Genomic DNA, 10,711 nt, shown 5'->3' on the forward strand with positions numbered 1-10,711 from the left:
ATGTCTTTTACTAATATTGGAAACGATACAGACACCTTCAATTGTCTAGCAACAGGGTTTCTTAAGCTACGTTTTGGGACGCAAAGTGGGCCTGAGCATGTGAGAGGCAGTGTTGCCAAATCCTCAGGAAGGAAAGTAGCTATTGCTGGTCCTAAAAGTAGCTAGAAGTCGCTAAATGACGTCATCACATAATTTTCATAATTGGCCAAGTGGATGTAATTGTGATTGACGCTGTAGGAGAGAGGAATAACGTCTCGGGAGAGACAGAAAGTGAGTAAAAAACACCCTAAGTATGTTTAGAACTACAATTGAACTTTCTTCTGTCGATTCTTGTCTTTTTTCTGAATACTCACTAAATATAGCGACAAAGTCGCTAAGTTGGCAACACTGGTGAGAGGTGGGTAGCGAGATATCAGTAATCAATGGTAATCACATACTATTTCTTCGTAACTATGATCATTCGAGGACAGTACATTTTTCATTTGGGTCTCGAGATGAATAAACTCAAGAACCTCTGACATGAATTCTTAAACTATGATTTGGGACCCAAAGCGGTTATTAACATGTCATAGGTGGGTCGCGAGATATGAGTGAACATTCAGAATCATACACTATTTCTTCATAATGTTGGTCGTTCGAGGACACTGCATTTCTCATTTGGCTCTCGAGCTTAAAAATGGTAAAAACGTCTGAAACAGCAGATGAATCATTTCGTGTAAGTAATTAACCTACAATATGGTGGGGAACTTTGTCAAACGGCAGAGTTGCTGAGTTTCTTAGCTTGCATAGTAAGTCTTAACTCATTCAAAAAACAACCCTTCTAAAATTACATTGCAGTGCCGTGACCCGGATTCGAACCGGGGTTGCTGCGACCACAACGCAGAGTACTAACCACTATACGATCACGGCCGGCTACAAGAGCTGGCTTTGTAAAGCCTACATAGGCTGTGAAAGTGATGTGCACAAGCTGGCTAAACTCTTTTCATTTTGGTCTCGATAATGAATAAACTGAAGAAACAGTGGAGCTTTACACAGTCGGTAGATTTTTTCTCATTCAAAAAGTGCCCTTTTTCCGTGACATTGGAATATCTCAATTGCATCCTCCTCACGTCATCTCTAATTCTCTAAACCCATTGGTGAGAAAACCTGAGTGCCCTCCCCTCTGACCTTCTCCACCAATGTGAACAATAAAAAGGTACTGCTGAGATTTGAACTCAGGATCTCCTGTTTACTAGACAGGCACTTTAACCAACTAAGCCACAGCACCCATAAAAGTCATATATGTTGCAGATGTGAACACCCACACCTATTTGAATCAAACCAGTCTCATTAATTTAACCCACATCTCTGTCTAGCAAAATCACATCACAAAAGAGATGTCTTTTACTAATATTGGAAACGATACAGACACCTTCAATTGTCTAGCAACAGGGTTTCTTAAGCTACGTTTTGGGACGCAAAGTGGGCCTGAGCATGTGAGAGGCAGTGTTGCCAAATCCTCAGGAAGGAAAGTAGCTATTGCTGGTCCTAAAAGTAGCTAGAAGTCGCTAAATGACGTCATCACATAATTTTCATAATTGGCCAAGTGGATGTAATTGTGATTGACGCTGTAGGAGAGAGGAATAACGTCTCGGGAGAGACAAAAAGTGAGTAAAAAACACCCTAAGTATGTTTAGAACTACAATTGAACTTTCTTCTGTCGATTCTTGTCTTTTTTCTGAATACTCACTAAATATAGCGACAAAGTCGCTAAGTTGGCAACACTGGTGAGAGGTGGGTAGCGAGATATCAGTAATCAATGGTAATCACATACTATTTCTTCGTAACTATGATCATTCGAGGACAGTACATTTTTCATTTGGGTCTCGAGATGAATAAACTCAAGAACCTCTGACATGAATTCTTAAACTATGATTTGGGACCCAAAGCGGTTATTAACATGTCATAGGTGGGTCGCGAGATATGAGTGAACATTCAGAATCATACACTATTTCTTCATAATGTTGGTCGTTCGAGGACACTGCATTTCTCATTTGGCTCTCGAGCTTAAAAATGGTAAAAACGTCTGAAACAGCAGATGAATCATTTCGTGTAAGTAATTAACCTACAATATGGTGGGGAACTTTGTCAAACGGCAGAGTTGCTGAGTTTCTTAGCTTGCATAGTAAGTCTTAACTCATTCAAAAAACAACCCTTCTAAAATTTACATTGCAGTGCCGTGACCCGGATTCGAACCTGGGTTGCTGCGACCACAACGCAGAGTACTAACCACTATACGATCACGGCCGGCTACAAGAGCTGGCTTTGTAAAGCCTACATAGGCTGTGAAAGTGATGTGCACAAGCTGGCTAAACTCTTTTCATTTTGGTCTCGATAATGAATAAACTGAAGAAACAGTGGAGCTTTACACAGTCGGTAGGATTTTTTCTCATTCAAAAAGTGCCCTTTTTCCGTGACATTGGAATATCTCAATTGCATCCTCCTCACGTCATCTCTAATTCTCTAAACCCATTGGTGAGAAAACCTGAGTGCCCTCCCCTCTGACCTTCTCCACCAATGTGAACAATAAAAAGGTACTGCTGAGATTTGAACTCAGGATCTCCTGTTTACTAGACAGGCACTTTAACCAACTAAGCCACAGCACCCATAAAAGTCATATATGTTGCAGATGTGAACACCCACACCTATTTGAATCAAACCAGTCTCATTAATTTAACCCACATCTCTGTCTAGCAAAATCACATCACAAAAGAGATGTCTTTTACTAATATTGGAAACGATACAGACACCTTCAATTGTCTAGCAACAGGGTTTCTTAAGCTACGTTTTGGGACGCAAAGTGGGCCTGAGCATGTGAGAGGCAGTGTTGCCAAATCCTCAGGAAGGAAAGTAGCTATTGCTGGTCCTAAAAGTAGCTAGAAGTCGCTAAATGACGTCATCACATAATTTTCATAATTGGCCAAGTGGATGTAATTGTGATTGACGCTGTAGGAGAGAGGAATAACGTCTCGGGAGAGACAGAAAGTGAGTAAAAAACACCCTAAGTATGTTTAGAACTACAATTGAACTTTCTTCTGTCGATTCTTGTCTTTTTTCTGAATACTCACTAAATATAGCGACAAAGTCGCTAAGTTGGCAACACTGGTGAGAGGTGGGTAGCGAGATATCAGTAATCAATGGTAATCACATACTATTTCTTCGTAACTATGATCATTCGAGGACAGTACATTTTTCATTTGGGTCTCGAGATGAATAAACTCAAGAACCTCTGACATGAATTCTTAAACTATGATTTGGGACCCAAAGCGGTTATTAACATGTCATAGGTGGGTCGCGAGATATGAGTGAACATTCAGAATCATACACTATTTCTTCATAATGTTGGTCGTTCGAGGACACTGCATTTCTCATTTGGCTCTCGAGCTTAAAAATGGTAAAAACGTCTGAAACAGCAGATGAATCATTTCGTGTAAGTAATTAACCTACAATATGGTGGGGAACTTTGTCAAACGGCAGAGTTGCTGAGTTTCTTAGCTTTCATAGTAAGTCTTAACTCATTCAAAAAACAACCCTTCTAAAATTTACATTGCAGTGCCGTGACCCGGATTCGAACCTGGGTTGCTGCGACCACAACGCAGAGTACTAACCACTATACGATCACGGCCGGCTTACAAGAGCTGGCTTTGTAAAGCCTACATAGGCTGTGAAAGTGATGTGCACAAGCTGGCTAAACTCTTTTCATTTTGGTCTCGATAATGAATAAACTGAAGAAACAGTGGAGCTTTACACAGTCGGTAGATTTTTTCTCATTCAAAAAGTGCCCTTTTTCCGTGACATTGGAATATCTCAATTGCATCCTCCTCACGTCATCTCTAATTCTCTAAACCCATTGGTGAGAAAACCTGAGTGCCCTCCCCTCTGACCTTCTCCACCAATGTGAACAATAAAAAGGTACTGCTGAGATTTGAACTCAGGATCTCCTGTTTACTAGACAGGCACTTTAACCAACTAAGCCACAGCACCCATAAAAGTCATATATGTTGCAGATGTGAACACCCACACCTATTTGAATCAAACCAGTCTCATTAATTTAACCCACATCTCTGTCTAGCAAAATCACATCACAAAAGAGATGTCTTTTACTAATATTGGAAACGATACAGACACCTTCAATTGTCTAGCAACAGGGTTTCTTAAGCTACGTTTTGGGACGCAAAGTGGGCCTGAGCATGTGAGAGGCAGTGTTGCCAAATCCTCAGGAAGGAAAGTAGCTATTGCTGGTCCTAAAAGTAGCTAGAAGTCGCTAAATGACGTCATCACATAATTTTCATAATTGGCCAAGTGGATGTAATTGTGATTGACGCTGTAGGAGAGAGGAATAACGTCTCGGGAGAGACAGAAAGTGAGTAAAAAACACCCTAAGTATGTTTAGAACTACAATTGAACTTTCTTCTGTCGATTCTTGTCTTTTTTCTGAATACTCACTAAATATAGCGACAAAGTCGCTAAGTTGGCAACACTGGTGAGAGGTGGGTAGCGAGATATCAGTAATCAATGGTAATCACATACTATTTCTTCGTAACTATGATCATTCGAGGACAGTACATTTTTCATTTGGGTCTCGAGATGAATAAACTCAAGAACCTCTGACATGAATTCTTAAACTATGATTTGGGACCCAAAGCGGTTATTAACATGTCATAGGTGGGTCGCGAGATATGAGTGAACATTCAGAATCATACACTATTTCTTCATAATGTTGGTCGTTCGAGGACACTGCATTTCTCATTTGGCTCTCGAGCTTAAAAATGGTAAAAACGTCTGAAACAGCAGATGAATCATTTCGTGTAAGTAATTAACCTACAATATGGTGGGGAACTTTGTCAAACGGCAGAGTTGCTGAGTTTCTTAGCTTGCATAGTAAGTCTTAACTCATTCAAAAAACAACCCTTCTAAAATTACATTGCAGTGCCGTGACCTGGATTCGAACCGGGGTTGCTGCGACCACAACGCAGAGTACTAACCACTATACGATCACGGCCGGCTACAAGAGCTGGCTTTGTAAAGCCTACATAGGCTGTGAAAGTGATGTGCACAAGCTGGCTAAACTCTTTTCATTTTGGTCTCGATAATGAATAAACTGAAGAAACAGTGGAGCTTTACACAGTCGGTAGGTTTTTTCTCATTCAAAAAGTGCCCTTTTTCCGTGACATTGGAATATCTCAATTGCATCCTCCTCACGTCATCTCTAATTCTCTAAACCCATTGGTGAGAAAACCTGAGTGCCCTCCCCTCTGACCTTCTCCACCAATGTGAACAATAAAAAGGTACTGCTGAGATTTGAACTCAGGATCTCCTGTTTACTAGACAGGCACTTTAACCAACTAAGCCACAGCACCCATAAAAGTCATATATGTTGCAGATGTGAACACCCACACCTATTTGAATCAAACCAGTCTCATTAATTTAACCCACATCTCTGTCTAGCAAAATCACATCACAAAAGAGATGTCTTTTACTAATATTGGAAACGATACAGACACCTTCAATTGTCTAGCAACAGGGTTTCTTAAGCTACGTTTTGGGACGCAAAGTGGGCCTGAGCATGTGAGAGGCAGTGTTGCCAAATCCTCAGGAAGGAAAGTAGCTATTGCTGGTCCTAAAAGTAGCTAGAAGTCGCTAAATGACGTCATCACATAATTTTCATAATTGGCCAAGTGGATGTAATTGTGATTGACGCTGTAGGAGAGAGGAATAACGTCTCGGGAGAGACAAAAAGTGAGTAAAAAACACCCTAAGTATGTTTAGAACTACAATTGAACTTTCTTCTGTCGATTCTTGTCTTTTTTCTGAATACTCACTAAATATAGCGACAAAGTCGCTAAGTTGGCAACACTGGTGAGAGGTGGGTAGCGAGATATCAGTAATCAATGGTAATCACATACTATTTCTTCGTAACTATGATCATTCGAGGACAGTACATTTTTCATTTGGGTCTCGAGATGAATAAACTCAAGAACCTCTGACATGAATTCTTAAACTATGATTTGGGACCCAAAGCGGTTATTAACATGTCATAGGTGGGTCGCGAGATATGAGTGAACATTCAGAATCATATACTATTTCTTCATAATGTTGGTCGTTCGAGGACACTGCATTTCTCATTTGGCTCTGGAGCTTAAAAATTGTAAAAACGTCTGAAACAGCAGATGAATCATTTCGTGTAAGTAATTAACCTACAATATGGTGGGGAACTTTGTCAAACGGCAGAGTTGCTGAGTTTCTTAGCTTGCATAGTAAGTCTTAACTCATTCAAAAAAACAACCCTTCTAAAATTACATTGCAGTGCCGTGACCCGGATTCGAACCGGGGTTGCTGCGACCACAACGCAGAGTACTAACCACTATACGATCACGGCCGGCTACAAGAGCTGGCTTTGTAAAGCCTACATAGGCTGTGAAAGTGATGTGCACAAGCTGGCTAAACTCTTTTAATTTTGGTCTCGATAATGAATAAACTGAAGAAACAGTGGAGCTTTACACAGTCGGTAGGTTTTTTCTCATTCAAAAAGTGCCCTTTTTCCGTGACATTGGAATATCTCAATTGCATCCTCCTCACGTCATCTCTAATTCTCTAAACCCATTGGTGAGGAAACCTTGAGTGCCCTCCCCTCTGACCTTCTCCACCAATGTGAACAATAAAAAGGTACTGCTGAGATTTGAACTCAGGATCTCCTGTTTACTAGACAGGCACTTTAACCAACTAAGCCACAGCACCCATAAAAGTCATATATGTTGCAGATGTGAACACCCACACCTATTTGAATCAAACCAGTCTCATTAATTTAACCCACATCTCTGTCTAGCAAAATCACATCACAAAAGAGATGTCTTTTACTAATATTGGAAACGATACAGACACCTTCAATTGTCTAGCAACAGGGTTTCTTAAGCTACGTTTTGGGACGCAAAGTGGGCCTGAGCATGTGAGAGGCAGTGTTGCCAAATCCTCAGGAAGGAAAGTAGCTATTGCTGGTCCTAAAAGTAGCTAGAAGTCGCTAAATGACGTCATCACATAATTTTCATAATTGGCCAAGTGGATGTAATTGTGATTGACGCTGTAGGAGAGAGGAATAACGTCTCGGGAGAGACAAAAAGTGAGTAAAAAACACCCTAAGTATGTTTAGAACTACAATTGAACTTTCTTCTGTCGATTCTTGTCTTTTTTCTGAATACTCACTAAATATAGCGACAAAGTCGCTAAGTTGGCAACACTGGTGAGAGGTGGGTAGCGAGATATCAGTAATCAATGGTAATCACATACTATTTCTTCGTAACTATGATCATTCGAGGACAGTACATTTTTCATTTGGGTCTCGAGATGAATAAACTCAAGAACCTCTGACATGAATTCTTAAACTATGATTTGGGACCCAAAGCGGTTATTAACATGTCATAGGTGGGTCGCGAGATATGAGTGAACATTCAGAATCATATACTATTTCTTCATAATGTTGGTCGTTCGAGGACACTGCATTTCTCATTTGGCTCTGGAGCTTAAAAATTGTAAAAACGTCTGAAACAGCAGATGAATCATTTCGTGTAAGTAATTAACCTACAATATGGTGGGGAACTTTGTCAAACGGCAGAGTTGCTGAGTTTCTTAGCTTGCATAGTAAGTCTTAACTCATTCAAAAAACAACCCTTCTAAAATTACATTGCAGTGCCGTGACCCGGATTCGAACCGGGGTTGCTGCGACCACAACGCAGAGTACTAACCACTATACGATCACGGCCGGCTACAAGAGCTGGCTTTGTAAAGCCTACATAGGCTGTGAAAGTGATGTGCACAAGCTGGCTAAACTCTTTTAATTTTGGTCTCGATAATGAATAAACTGAAGAAACAGTGGAGCTTTACACAGTCGGTAGGTTTTTTCTCATTCAAAAAGTGCCCTTTTTCCGTGACATTGGAATATCTCAATTGCATCCTCCTCACGTCATCTCTAATTCTCTAAACCCATTGGTGAGGAAAACCTGAGTGCCCTCCCCTCTGACCTTCTCCACCAATGTGAACAATAAAAAGGTACTGCTGAGATTTGAACTCAGGATCTCCTGTTTACTAGACAGGCACTTTAACCAACTAAGCCACAGCACCCATAAAAGTCATATATGTTGCAGATGTGAACACCCACACCTATTTGAATCAAACCAGTCTCATTAATTTAACCCACATCTCTGTCTAGCAAAAATCACATCACAAAAGAGATGTCTTTTACTAATATTGGAAACGATACAGACACCTTCAATTGTCTAGCAACAGGGTTTCTTAAGCTACGTTTTGGGACGCAAAGTGGGCCTGAGCATGTGAGAGGCAGTGTTGCCAAATCCTCCAGGAAGGAAAGTAGCTATTGCTGGTCCTAAAAGTAGCTAGAAGTCGCTAAATGACGTCATCACATAATTTCATAATTGGCCAAGTGGATGTAATTGTGATTGACGCTGTAGGAGAGAGGAATAACGTCTCGGGAGAGACAAAAAGTGAGTAAAAAAACACCCTACGTATGTTTAGAACTACAATTGAACTTTCTTCTGTCGATTCTTGTCTTTTTTCTGGAATACTCACTAAATATAGCGACAAAGTCGCTAAGTTGGCAACACTGGTGAGAGGTGGGTAGCGAGATATCAGTAATCAATGTCAATCACATACTATTTCTTCGTAACTATGATCATTCGAGGACAGTACATTTTTCATTTGGGTCTCGAGATGAATAAACTCAAGAACCTCTGACATGAATTCTTAAAATATGATTTGGGACCCAAAGCGGTTATTAACATGTCATAGGTGGGTCGCGAGATATGAGTGAACATTCAGAATCATACTACTATTTCTTCATAATGTTGGTCGTTCGAGGACACTGCATTTCTCATTTGGCTCTCGGAGCTTAAAATGGTAAAAACGTCTGAAACAGCAGATGAATCATTTCGTGTAAGTAATTAACCTACAATATGGTGGGGAACTTGTCAAACGGCAGAGTTGCTGAGTTTCTTAGCTTGCATAGTAAGTCTTAACTCATTCAAAAAACAACCCTTCTAAAATTACATTGCAGTGCCGTGACCCGGATTCGAACCGGGGTTGCTGCGACCACAACGCAGAGTACTAACCACTATACGATCACGGCCGGCTACAAGAGCTGGCCTTTGTAAAGCCTACATAGGCTGTGAAAGTGATGTGCACAAGCTGGCTAAACTCTTTTAATTTTGGTCTCGATAATGAATAAACTGAAGAAACAGTGGAGCTTTACACAGTCGGTAGGTTTTTTTCTCATTCAAAAGTGCACTTTTTCCGTGACATTGGAATATCTCAATTGCATCCTCCTCACGTCATCTCTAATTCTCTAACCCATTGGTGAGAAAACCTGAGTGCCCTCCCCTCTGACCTTCTCCACCAATGTGAACAATAAAAAGGTACTGCTGAGATTTGAACTCAGGATCTCCTGTTTACTAGGACAGGCACTTTAACCAACTAAGCCACAGCACCCATAAAAGTCATATATGTTGCAGATGTGAACACCCACACCTATTTGAATCAAACCAGTCTCATTAATTTAACCCACATCTCTGTCTAGCAAAATCACATCACAAAAGAGATGTCTTTTACTAATATTGGAAACGATACAGACACCTTCAATTGTCTAGCAACAGGGTTTCTTAAGCTACGTTTTGGGACGCAAAGTGGGCCTGAGCATGTGAGAGGCAGTGTTGCCAAATCCTCAGGAAGGAAAGTAGCTATTGCTGGTCCTAAAAGTAGCTAGAAGTCGCTAAATGACGTCATCACATAATTTTCATAATTGGCCAAGTGGATGTAATTGTGATTGACGCTGTAGGAGAGAGGAATAACGTCTCGGGAGAGACAAAAAGTGAGTAAAAAACACCCTAAGTATGTTTAGAACTACAATTGAACTTTCTTCTGTCGATTCTTGTCTTTTTCTGAATACTCACTAAATATAGCGACAAAGTCGCTAAGTTGGCAACACTGGTGAGAGGTGGGTAGCGAGATATCAGTAATCAATGGTAATCACATACTATTTCTTCGTAACTATGATCATTCGAGAACAGTACATTTTTCATTTGGGTCTCGAGATGAATAAACTCAAGAACCTCTGACATGAATTCTTAAACTATGATTTGGGACCCAAAGCGGTTATTAACATGTCATAGGTGGGTCGCGAGATATGAGTGAACATTCAGAATCATATACTATTTCTTCATAATGTTGGTCGTTCGAGGACACTGCATTTCTCATTTGGCTCTGGAGCTTAAAAATGGTAAAAACGTCTGAAACAGCAGATGATCATTTCGTGTAAGTAATTAACCTACAATATGGTGGGGAACTTTGTCAAACGGCAGAGTTGCTGAGTTTCTTAGCTTGCATAGTAAGTCTTAACTCATTCAAAAAACAACCCTTCTAAAATTACATTGCAGTGCCGTGACCCGGATTCGAACCGGGGTTGCTGCGACCACAACGCAGAGTACTAACCACTATACGATCACGGCCGGCTACAAGAGCTGGCTTTGTAAAGCCTACATAGTTTGGAAAGTATGTGCACAAGCTGGCTAAACTCTTTTCATTTTGGTCTCGTAATGAATAACACTGAAGAAACAGTGGAGCTTTACACACGGTATGTTTTCTCATTCAAAAAGTGCCTTTTTCCGTG

The 10,711-nt window shown here is 40.6% G+C and overlaps 11 non-coding genes across 11 annotated transcripts; all 11 read right to left on the minus strand.

The window, feature by feature from the left end:
- Positions 1–837: 837 nt before the first annotated feature.
- trnah-gug lies at positions 838–909 on the minus strand. The gene has a single exon. It is a non-coding gene; the product is annotated as a tRNA-His (tRNA).
- A 284-nt stretch (positions 910–1,193) lies between these two features.
- On the minus strand, positions 1,194–1,267 carry trnat-agu. Its single transcript has one exon. It is a non-coding gene; the product is annotated as a tRNA-Thr (tRNA).
- Positions 1,268–2,571: 1,304 nt separating this feature from the next.
- On the minus strand, positions 2,572–2,645 carry trnat-agu. The gene has a single exon. It is a non-coding gene; the product is annotated as a tRNA-Thr (tRNA).
- Positions 2,646–3,949: 1,304 nt separating this feature from the next.
- Positions 3,950–4,023, minus strand: trnat-agu. The gene has a single exon. It is a non-coding gene; the product is annotated as a tRNA-Thr (tRNA).
- A 1,302-nt stretch (positions 4,024–5,325) lies between these two features.
- Positions 5,326–5,399, minus strand: trnat-agu. Its single transcript has one exon. It is a non-coding gene; the product is annotated as a tRNA-Thr (tRNA).
- Positions 5,400–6,346: 947 nt separating this feature from the next.
- On the minus strand, positions 6,347–6,418 carry trnah-gug. The gene has a single exon. It is a non-coding gene; the product is annotated as a tRNA-His (tRNA).
- A 285-nt stretch (positions 6,419–6,703) lies between these two features.
- trnat-agu lies at positions 6,704–6,777 on the minus strand. The gene has a single exon. It is a non-coding gene; the product is annotated as a tRNA-Thr (tRNA).
- Positions 6,778–7,723: 946 nt separating this feature from the next.
- Positions 7,724–7,795, minus strand: trnah-gug. The gene has a single exon. It is a non-coding gene; the product is annotated as a tRNA-His (tRNA).
- Positions 7,796–8,080: 285 nt separating this feature from the next.
- trnat-agu lies at positions 8,081–8,154 on the minus strand. The gene has a single exon. It is a non-coding gene; the product is annotated as a tRNA-Thr (tRNA).
- Positions 8,155–9,103: 949 nt separating this feature from the next.
- Positions 9,104–9,175, minus strand: trnah-gug. The gene has a single exon. It is a non-coding gene; the product is annotated as a tRNA-His (tRNA).
- A 1,303-nt stretch (positions 9,176–10,478) lies between these two features.
- On the minus strand, positions 10,479–10,550 carry trnah-gug. Its single transcript has one exon. It is a non-coding gene; the product is annotated as a tRNA-His (tRNA).
- Between the last annotated feature and the right edge of the window lie 161 nt (positions 10,551–10,711).

The sequence above is a fragment of the Oncorhynchus mykiss genome, unplaced genomic scaffold (assembly GCF_013265735.2).
Source record: "Oncorhynchus mykiss isolate Arlee unplaced genomic scaffold, USDA_OmykA_1.1 un_scaffold_564, whole genome shotgun sequence".
In the NCBI taxonomy this organism is placed as follows: Eukaryota; Metazoa; Chordata; class Actinopteri; order Salmoniformes; family Salmonidae; genus Oncorhynchus; species Oncorhynchus mykiss.